Here is an 11969-nt window from a genome sequence, read left to right as displayed (position 1 = left end):
TCTATAAAGTGATTCACAGGGGAAACTGGGGAAAGAGAGTCAGATTAAGATGAGATGGCTGCAGGGGCAGGATAGGGGAGAAGGCAGAAGATCCTGGTGACCTTCTAGATGGCACACTCATGGTTCCCAAGTGATGGGTGAGCTAGTGAGGGACGTTGTGTGTTAGGATATTTTATTTTGTGCTTTGCAAGATTAAGTATAAATGAGCATAAAGGTGTTAGACTGGGGTGGGTGGATGGACTGCCTCGTAACTGCTGTGGGCAGTTAACCTGTATCCAGAAGCTTTGCACCTTTGGGGTGGACTTCTGGGAGATGGGTATGTTTAAGTAATGGAGAGTCTGAATGGTCAGTGCTGCACCCAGAGGTGCTAGGCAGCTGGCCAATGGGTTCCAGCACTTGGGATGGGGATATGCCAAATAGAAGGACTGCTCACTGAGAGTCTAGTGAGCTCAGACTGGGGCAGTGGCTAGCCTCTGTTCAGGAGCCAGGAGCTTGAAACACCCAGAGCATGGGGCTTTGATTCTCCTCACAGCAGTCCTCATGCATGTCCAGGAAAGGGCCCACTAGGATCTATGACATTGCTATGCATAAAGATTTCCCTATAGCTGCACATATGTTTTTTGTTTAGAGAGTTTAAAAATTAGTATCGGCCACCGCCCTTCCCTACTTTTGTCTGAATATTAACAGTGATCGATATGAAATATAAGTTATGATTGTTGGACTCATCTGATTTATGGAAGCAAGGACAATCTGATTCAAACAACACATCTGTTTTCCATGTGATGGAAAACATTTTCAGAGCTTCTGTGGCCTTTGTTGGACAGTGTATTTTATATTTAGTCTTAGACTCATAGAAGATTAGGGTTGGAAGAAACCTCAGGAGATCATCTAGTCCAACCCCCTGCTCAAAGCAGGACCAATGCCCAACTAAATCATCCCAGCTAGGGCTTTGTCAAGCCGGGCCTTAAAAACCTCTAAGGATGGAGATTCCATCACCTCACTAGGTAACCCAGTGCTTCACCACCCTCCTAGTGAAATAGTTTTTCCTAATATCCAACCTAGACGTCCCCCACTACAACTTGTCCACATAAATGGATTTTGACACCTTTTTGAGGAGAAGCTGAGTTCCGGTGCTATCTCTCATTTCAGTCAAGAGTGATTTCATTTAGTGTGGTAGGAGAAAAGGCTTGTATTGTGATTTTTGATGTGAAAATGCTTCCTTTTAGTTAATGCATTAGTGTGTGTCTCTCTCTCCTTTTTCAGTTTAATGTGGATAGCTAGCATAACTGGAAAGGATTAACATAAAAAGTGATGGAAAAACATTTTAATCTGAAAACCGATCCATTAGGAAGGATAGATTGCTTTTTTAAAATAGTGCATTACACAGATTAAAACATACCCTTTTTTAGAGAAACATAGGGTTTTGAATCCAAAGTGAAGGAAGAGAAGAACCTAGTAAGATCAGGTTAATTATTTGTGTGACTCAGAAATGTGACTTAAAACAATCCTAAAATGTTAAGTGGAAGAAGAGGGAAAGCACCACTTAGAATTATATTTTTTTGAAACTGAGTTTCAAATGGTTACTTCAGAGAATGATCCATAGCACATTGATGTCAATGGAAATTTTTCCATCGACTCCACCAGGCTTTGAATTGGGCCCTTGATGTTCTCTGATCCTGCATCACAGACAGTCCAGTTTGATTGATTTATATACAGCTCTTGTAAAGCCAGACCTTGAAAATACAGTTATATGTGCAATACACATAAATTAATAGGCACATTACTTTGAATATCATTTAATATTTTCAAATGGGAATGGCGTACTAGACTCTTGAGCAAAATCATAGGCCCTTAGGAATCATTGCAAAACAAAACCTCTTTGTTCCTTAAATTTGGTTTGGGTCACCACCACCTCTCCATCAAAAGTTCAGTGTTTAATTTTGGTTCAAGATACAGAATCAGAAAAACCACTTTGTGGAAATCCTAGTCTACATCTTGTAATATCTTCTCCAGAGACTGAATAAAGAGAGGTCTTGTTTGTACCTTTTACAAGTAAGTTAGGGGAGCTCAAAGTCCATGCAATTCACTGAAGATTAGCTGTACATCGTATTTTTTATTAAAAAGCAGTGCAATATCAACTCTTGCAAATCATGCTCAAAATGTATACACTGGTGAGCATCCTGAGTACTGTGTGGTTCTCAGGTGATGGTGAGATATGTTGGTCTCTGGGGTTGGTAGATTTCTGTACAAGTAAAACCAGCTGTCTTACACTGTTTTTGCTTTTTTACTCCTAACCATCCATTAAGACACGCTTGTCTTAAGTCTTCCTGGTGCAGTAATGGCTTGGGTTGCAAATATCTTCTGTTAACCAGGACAAGGGATTTAGTATTTTCTTGGGGCCTGATCATGTGAGGTGACAAGCACCCTCAATTTAGCAGACGCTGCTTAATATCTTTCAGGAGATACTTGATACCTTTCAGGATCAGAACCTGGCTTTGAAAATTCCAGTGACAGACCTGAAGTCTTGAACTGTGGTATCAATCCAGCTTTTCTGGCTCTAGTCCAAAGATAATCATTCCACTTAGTAGAGCAGTACAGATGCAAGATAATGGGTACAGATAACCAGGATTTAATATTATATTAGAGTATTTTCCTTTTACCTCTAAAGAGCTGTATTCTGATTAGATGTTCCTTTATAAAGCAGTTCATTGTTAATAGGTGTCTCCCAAAAACTGGCATATAGTATTACAAAGCTCAGATGGAGTATAGCTGGCTGTAATCTGGCAACAAATTTCAGGGTGCTACCTGCAACGGGCATTTTCAGATGTATAGGTCTTCACCAAGGTCACCTGTTGGTAACTTTTACCTCTCTTGATATTTTCAAAAGCACAAAATTAGGAATCCAAATGCCATTGACGTTCAGTTGGAGTGGGGCACCGAGTTCTCATTTGTACATTTCAAAATCTACCCCCTCTATTCTTAAAGTAGGTTCCAAGGTAAAGATGGTCAGCTGAAGTTTGTGGGAATTAATTTCTGGGTGCCCAATATTTAGATATCTATGGCTAGTGGTATAAAATATTTTATTGTTATGAGATTGGGATGATCCTATTAATTATTCGTGTGGCAATACCAAGAGCAAGTTACATCAGTTCATTCCAATTAAGTGCTGTTCGCACGCTTCTGACTGTATGACCTGCCCCCAACCCACTAACCCATTTCCTTGGTAGTTACTGTAACATTGCAAACACAACAGCTTCAGAGAGTTGCCACTTTCTTTGTAATCAACATGCCAGGGAAATACTTCCCTGGTCCTCCAAGGATAGAAATGGAAGCATTATTTCGCACCATCATGTGTTCTGTATATGCCACGTGGATTATAGAAAAGAATATTTCATAATTTTTTTTTTTAGAACTGTGGTTCTCAGACTTGAAGACCTACTTTGTCACATCTTAAAACTCAAAAGTACTTGGCCTGGCTACCTCTACAATTTTAATCAGTGTAGTTATAATGGGTTCTTAGTCTAACATTGTACTTTAGATCAACCTGCATGCCATTTCACTATTGCCCATGTACCACGAGTGGTACCTGTACCATAGTTTCAGAAATGCTGTTTTAGTGCATTTTTTAGATGTGATTTTTTTTTTAAATGTTCCCCCCCATTTCTAAAGTAGAATTGTGAGTCCTACCATACAGGGCTCAGAGAACTATTAAAAGCATTGTAAAATGACAAAATAATCTTTCTAGACTTAAAAATGTCCTGATTTGAAATTTCATGGCCCTTCCACGGCTAGAAGTGAGGGCTATGTGTCCCATTGCGAAGCTGGGAATCTCCCCTTTGGAGAAAAGTTTACAGGCATGTTGGGGAAATCTGTACATATGGACCAGTCCTTCTATGGGTTTGGAAGCAGTTGGAACTAGCTTAACATCAGCATTAATAGGGACCTGTTCCTCAGACCAGCTTGCTTGAATACAAGAACCTAAATGTAAGTCCTCTGAAAATGTAGGATACAAATGCTCTCAATTTCAAATACATACACTTCATTCTCAGAGCTGTGATTTCTCATATATCTATATCTGGCAGTTCTGACTGCTGTAGTGTATTTGGCCTGGTCCGCAAGCCCATTAGTCCTTGCACTGACACCTGGATACTTTGGGGAGAACTCGGGCCTCCTGGGCTAGTGTGGTAAGGAGTATCTCTTGGCTGCCTTTCATTTCTCTCACACTCCTTGGCAGTAACAATTAGCAGAAACAGCATGTACCAGTTGGCTGTGGATGCTTTTAGACACAGTTTAGGAAGGCAGGAAGCTGGTCCCTGGTATCAAAAAGATTGAGAAATGTTGATTTAGAGGAAGGTCTTGTTGTGAGGGTTCATTTGCCCATCACTGTATAGGTCCTGCTCAGCACATTAGCTCTCTGCTTCTGCATGCCTGTTATGTGTATCATGACTATCTAGCTAGGTCCTGACAGTATATTGCTCCTATCACCGTATCCTGGAAGTACCTAAGCACAAGAATTGTTTCTCTGCTTACATGAAGAGTCTTACTGCTTCCTACACCAAAACAGTCGTCTTGTGTCCACTTCTTCGTTTACGTTCAAGATGGCAGTGAATTTATCCAACATTGGCAGTTCTGTTCAATGATTTCAGACCCTATGCGTCATCCTGTTATTCCAGTCATCTTTTCTACTGTTGCTGTTTTGGTGTCTGTTCTCAGCCCCTGAACGGAGTGTATCTCTAGTTGGGTGTCCCTGCTGCCGAGGTTAGTGTTCATTATAACAGTTCCAGGTTTAGTGTGTAATCTCCAGGGTGATCAGTGCCAGCAGCCTAGAGAGGAGGGTACTGCGTCTGAAATGGTTATTTTCTTCTCCTGGTGGCAGTCCTCAGTGGTTTAGTGTAGAACCACTGTGGAATTCTCAGGTGACACTTTGCGCAGGGACACATTTCGTGCATGAGGTCACTGTGCCAGTTAGCTGCAGCGGGCTTCGAATGGGATGATTTCTAATCTCTTTGATTTGGGGAAAGCTTACCAAAACTCTAGGGGCAGAAGCACTTCTGTGCTGAACTGAACTCCCAGGTGATGCAGGGACATATGATGAAATGGACATATGCTGCTACTCTTGAAATTTGTCATAAATCCATGGGGCGGTGCAGCAGACAGATTTGTTGCCTGGGAACATAAGAACGGCCGTACTGAGTCAGATTAATGGTCCATCTAGCTTAGTATCCTGTCTTACAACGGTGGCCAATCCAGGTGCTTCAGAGGGAATGAACAGAACAGGGCAATGATTGAGTGAGCTATCCTCTGTCGTCCACTCCCAGCTTCTGGCAGGCAGTGGCTAGAGACTCCCAGAGCATGGGGTTGCATCCCTGACCTATCCTCCATGATGGACCTGTTCTCCAGGTATTTATCTGATTCTTTTTTTGAACCCAGTTATAGTTTTGGCCTCCACAACCTCCCCTGGCAACGAGTTCCACAGGTTGACTGTGCATTGTATGAAGAAGTCCTTCCAGTTTTGTTTTTTAAACCTGCTGCCTATTAATTTCATTGGGTGACCTGCAATTACTTAAGATCAGAATGTGTCCTAATGGATATAATTCATATTAAGTACATTTTGTATCCCCTGGGATCTGAGGTTGACATAAATATAGTCAGTATTTTGTTAAATACTCAGAGTTGTTGAGAGAAAATGATTCTTCTGGATGATTCGGCTTGTGGTATTTTTTTCTGTGCTGGTCTGACCTGGAGTGTGAGAGTTGCTGGAGGTGGGGAAATTCTCTCTTTTTGCGGGTTTTTTTAAATTTTTTTTTAAATGCCTTATTTTCTTTCATTAGGGCAGCAATCACATTGTCATGACCCGAGGTCATCTTTCCTATGTCAGACTTTCTCTAGTTCACTACTTGTCTTTTTTTCCCCAACTCATCACAACTATTTTTGATCTAATGCTAAGATTTTAGCAAAGTCTTCTTTCCAGCCAAGTTAATCTGAGCTGTATTTGTCTTGAGAGCTTCCCACAGCTGAAAGTGAAGTGCCATTCTCACCCCATCAACCTTACCTCATATGGCTATGCTTGAAATGTATCTCCTTAAAGGCAGAAAGCTAGAGGGGGAAAATTAAAAAAAAACACCACACACACAATTGGTTAGATAACCAAATATGAAATCCTGCAGATTACACTGAAATATTAATATGATTCTCCACTGCTTTACATCAGGTGTAATCACAGAGTGGGTCAGATAGTATAAACGATGTAGCTCCTTTGATGACACTGCAGTTATGCTGATTTACACCAACTGAAGATTGGTCACAGTGATGGGGTTTAAAACATGAGTGGTGTAAACATACTATGTAGTCATTTACCCCTGTGTAAATTAGGAATAAATGGAATAGTGGAGAATCATCTCCTTTCTACACAACCACTCACTGGTCAACAGTTAAGTTGCATAAAAACACAAAGCTATTTGAAATATTAAATTTAATAATTTAAAATCTCTACTACTGTTTCAGTTGCTTTTTATATTTCATGGAGGTTTTCTCTTTACCTGCGGCAAAAATATTTTTTTTTTAAACTTGCCAGATAATTCCACTGATAAACCAGCTGCTGCTTGTGTTTTAATTTTTTTAAAATTAAAATTGACAAAGAAATTATGGTTTTATAAACTGGCCATATTGAATGTTGAGAAACTTTTTATTCCCCACACATACTTTAAGCTACAAAAAATCCTTACTGTGGTAGACCAGAATGGAGCCATTCGTAAAATGTATAGTTAATAAATACTATGTCCTTAAATGTGTAAAATTTCACCTACTTATCTGACCCATTGGGAACTTTAAATGATCAGTACCATTATTTTGCCAAAGTATACTTTTAATGATTCCTATTACTATGGTGTCTGGAAAATGCCCTGCTATACTGAAATTATAAAGACAATACCTCTTTAGAGTTCTTGTGACTGCAGCCACTGAATGTAATCACTGTTAGTCAGGTCCCTGATTCAGCAGTGCACTGAGGCAGTGCTTAAATCCTATAATGGTGTGTAAGCATGTGCTTGAAGTTAACATACTTGAGTGTTCTGCTGAGTCGGGGTCCTGATTCTGATCTCTCACACTGATAGATTGCAACAAGTGTAGCTTAAGGTATTATTCCATGTGAGTAAGAGTTGTAATAATCTGATTCATGCGGGTCTTCTGAAAAGACTGTGTATCCCAGTGCTTTGCTCCTTCTGCACTCATAAATGATCTGAAAAAAGGGGTCAACAGTGAGGTGGCAAACTTTGCAGACAATACAAAAATTAGACGAGATCGTAAAGTCCAGAGCAGACAGCAAACAGTTACAAAGGGATCTCACAAAAATGGGTGACTGAGCAAGAAAATGGCAGATGAAATTCACTGTTGATAAATGCATATTGGAAAATATAATCCCAAATTTGTGTGTGTGTGTGTAAAAACAATGGGGTCTAAATTAGCTGTCTTTTCTCAAGAAAGATCTCTGAGTCATTGTGGATAGTGCCATGAAAACATCTGCTCAATGTTCAGCAGCAGTCAAAAAAGCTGAGAATGTTAGGAACAATTTGGAAAGGGATGGCAAATCATAGAATATCAGGGTTGGAAGGGACCTCAGGAGGTCATCTAGACCAGTTCCCAACTAAATCATCCCAGCCAGGGCTTTGTCACGCCTGACCTTAAAAACCTCTAAGGAAGGAGATTCTACCATCTCCCTAGGTAACCCATTCCAGTGCTTCACCACCCTCCTAGTGAAATAGTGTTTCCTAATACCCAACCTAAACCTCCCTCACTGCAACTTGAGACCATTACTCCTTGTTCTGTCATCTGATACCACTGAGAACTGTCTAAATCCATCCTCTTTGGAACCCCCTTTCAGGTAGCTGAAAGCAGCTATCAAATCCTTCCCCCCCCACCCCCCTTCTCTTCTGCAGACTAAATAATCCCAGTTCCCTCAGCCTCTCCTCATAAGTCATGTGTTCCAGTCCCCATATCATTTATGTTGCCCTCTGCTGCACTCTTTCCAATTTTTCCACATCCTTCTTCTAGCGTGGGGACCAAAACTGAACACCGTACTCCAGATGAGGCCTCACCAGTGCCGAATAGAGGGGAACGATCATGTCCCTCGATCTGCTGGCAATGTTCCTACTTATACAGCCCAAAATGCCGTTAGCCTTTTGGCAACAAGGGCACACTGTTGACTCATATCCAGCTTCTCGTCCACTGTAACCCCTAGGTTCTCTTCTGCAGAACTGCTGCCTAGCCATTTGGTCCCTAGTCTGTAGCGGTGCATGGGATTCTTCCATCCTAAGTGCAGGACTCTGCACTTGTCCTTGTTGAGCCTCATCAGATTTCTTTTGGCCCGATCCTCTAATTTGTGTAGGTCCCTCTGTATCCTATCCCTACCCTCCAGCGTATCTACCACTCCTCCCAGTTTAGTGTAATCTGCAAATTTGCTGAGGGTGCAATCCACACCATCCTCCAGATCACTAATGAAGATATTGAACCCCAGGATCGACCCTTGGGACACTCTGCTTGATACCGGCTGCCAACTAGACATGGAGCCATTGATTGCTACCCATTGAGCCCGACGATCTAGCCAGCTTTCTATCTACTTTATAGTCCAAAATAAGACAAAGTATCATCATGCCACTCTGTAAATCTGTGGTATGCCTACATCTTGAATACTGCAAGCTGTTCTGGTTGCTCCATCTCAAAAAGGATATATTAGAGTTGGAAAAGTTATAGAGAAGGGCCACAAAAATGAATAAGTGTATGGAACCGCTTTACTGTGAGGGGAGATTAAAGAGACTGCGACTGTTCGGTTGTCTCTTTCCCAAGCTGAGGGGGGATCTGAGAGAGGGCTGTAAAATCATGAAGGGTATGGAGAATGTGAATAAGGAAGTGTGTGTTATCCTTCACATAACACACAAACCATGGTCACCCAATGAGATGAATAGGCAGCAGGTCTAAAACAAACATGAGGAAGAACTACTTCACACAGTGCACAGTCAACCCGTAGAACTCCTTGCCAGGGATGTTGTGAAGTCCAAAAATATAACTGGATTCAAAAATGAATTGGATAAATTCATGGAGAATAGGTCCATCAATAGCTATTAGCTAAGATGGTCAGGGATGCAATCCCATGCTCTGGGTGTCCCTGAACCTGTGACTTCCAGAAGCTGGGACTGGATGACAGGATAGATCACTTGAGAAATTGCCCTGCTCTGTTCACTCACACTGTAGCATCTGTCATTGGCCACTGTCAGAAACAGGATACTGGGCTAAATGGACCATTGGTCTGATCGAGTATGGCTGTTCTTATGGTAGCAGAGAACCCCCTTTACCAACTGTCCTGCACTGTTCGTTGTGATAGGCGTAGGTGACCAACAATGCATTTATGTGTTGTATACCAAAAGGGAAGCTGAGTCTCCAAGGTTTCACATGTTCTTTGGGCAAAGATGTGATCCATAGAGGGAGTTCTGTCACACCGATCAGCGGGCCTTGTCTTGCTGGTTTTTGGCAGTGCCTCCAGCTGTTGGCTTCCCCAGTGTGTTTACACTGCAGCATACACAAGACATGAGCAAGTGTGTTCACTGCAGCCTGGTGACATACACCAACAACTGTTGTGGAATCAGTGAGATTGGGTCCATGTTTAATACTGTGAAATAAAAATAGTCCGTGCTACTTTGGAGTTGCTTAGGCTCTGCCATCTCAGCCTTTTCCTGGACAGGATACATGAAACCTCTTAGATTTCTGTGGGTTTTTTTTTTTTTTTTAAGTTTTTAGTTACATTTTATAGACAAGCTGGAGTATCTGACTAGATACTTACATGACTCACTGTAGTATCTGAGCACCTCCCTATCTCACAGTGGTGTCACAAGGATAAGATCTGTGAAGCGGACTCCCCCATTTTACAGATGGGGAAACTGAGGCACAAGAAGCTGAAGTGACTTGGCCAAGGTTACACAAGAAATCTGAAACTGAGCTGGGAGTTGAACCTAGTTCTCCTAAGTTCAAGTCCAGTGCCCTATGCTGTTATACCATCCCTCATTCCCATAGCAGAAAGGTGTGTTTTTTAGGACTTCAAGCCAGTAGATTATAAATATTCCCTTTTGAAAGGGAGCTAGCTTTGTATTCATAAAGAAGAATACAATAGTTGGAGGACCTCTCTGAAGTAGAATGGAAGAGTTTTCTGTCCCTGCTGGTCATAGCCTCTTGTGTTCACAAGTAAATTGTTTTATATCCAAGGGAAAAATACATTTAAGATAACTATCTGATTTATAAACACACAAACCAGGCCATTAAGAGTGAAGAGAGATTGAGCAGCTCATACTGCATGTCTTGCAGGCCATATGTGAATTTCTGTTGAGAAAAGTAGACAAAATGAACCCAATGAGGAACTGGTCACATTATGTATAATTTTTTTTTCCTCAACAAAAATTCAGATATGGGCTGCAAGGTAATCAATTCCTCATTAGGATTTAATCTAGTTAATTTCCCCTTTCATTTAGTATCTGAACCCCTCTCAAATATTTAAAAGTAGGAATAATTTCTCTTCCTTCCTTATTAGCCTTTGGAAGAAACAGCTTGATTAGTTTGCAGGGTTTTTGTGTTTGTGTGGATAACAGAATGAGGAAAAAGCTCAGTCAAATCATTATGGTTTTGCATTCAGCTCTGGGAGTGGCGAGGGCCAGAGTGACTCGCCTCTGCAGGGGAAGGGAGTGCCAGAATCTGGGTCCCACTCCAGTAACAATTTGTGTCTCTCACTTGGGAGGTCCTCTGCAGTGCAGGAGGTTCATCAAACAGTTTCATTGTTCCAGTGGAACGTAGCTGTCATGGAAGGACTAGTGATCAGGTAGCCAGTTCTGGTCCCATGGAGGAGCCAGTGCAGGGAGGTGTGTATTGGTGATGTGCTCGTGGCAATCTGTGTTGCACCAGCTGTAGTCTGTTCAGGATATGTGGTGTCAGCTATAGATATGAGAAGCAGAAGCTTAGAGGTCACGAGTGCTTGGATCAGGATGGCCAGGTTTATGCCCTAGAAGATTGGATGCTATCTGCTGGGCAGTCGCAAACGGAAGAAGCGTGTCTTTTGCTGCTGTTGGTGTTCGGATAGCCAGTAGCCCTGAGTCCAAAGGGACCCCAAGTCTGCAGACTGATATAGTCTGAAGGCAGCTGCCCTCACAACTGAGACATGTTGTTCTAAAGGAGGCAGACTCTTCAGTTGAAAGCTGTGTCTGAAGAGTAGAGGGCACGGTTAGCTTCTGCAGGGGACTTACTGCTTTCTCAAGTGTTAGTCCCCCCACCTCCCCATCAATGATGGAAATTGTAGGAAAAGAGGATCTAGCAGATTTAATGAAATCCAGGCCCTGCAAAGCAGATGGCCTTTATGAAGGTGCAGACTTCAGTACAGGCTTTGTTACCCAATTCCCACTTTTCTGTATACAGGTCTCATTTTGCAGTGAGTAGAGGTCTTATTTCTTAGGAGGGGGAGTCCATGTTTCACAGTCAGTGCTGAACCGACCTCCCTTCAGAGTTCTGCTAATGTCGCTTATGTTTTGGCCAATAGGCATTGCTGTTAAGTGACTTGACGTTCACAATCCCCTTTCCTCCTTGGAGCCTTTCCATGCTTTCAGCCCCTACTGACTTCATTGACTACAAAGGGATTGCTATTTTAAACTTGGTTCTCTCATTGGAAGAGCTGTCTGCCACCCACATAGGTTGCTTGAGCTGGCTGAATGTCTCTACATTAAGTCTAAAGCTTATTTGGGTTTCTTCCCGATTTTCAAAACATGTTTAAAATGGGAAGAATAATAAAGTCATATCGGAAACTTCTGATTTATTATCTGTGTTCTCTAGCAATGTTGTACATTTTTATTAACTTGTGTTGGTTGTGTCTCAGTCTGATAACCCGTGCTGTCACATCAGCTTCTCTGCTCTTCTTATCACAATCATCTTCTCTGCTGTCA

Source organism: Eretmochelys imbricata, chromosome 4, assembly GCF_965152235.1.
Source record: "Eretmochelys imbricata isolate rEreImb1 chromosome 4, rEreImb1.hap1, whole genome shotgun sequence".
NCBI lineage: Eukaryota > Metazoa > Chordata > Testudines > Cheloniidae > Eretmochelys > Eretmochelys imbricata.
The sequence above is the reverse complement of the archived record's forward strand: the minus strand, read 5'-3'. Positions refer to the sequence as shown.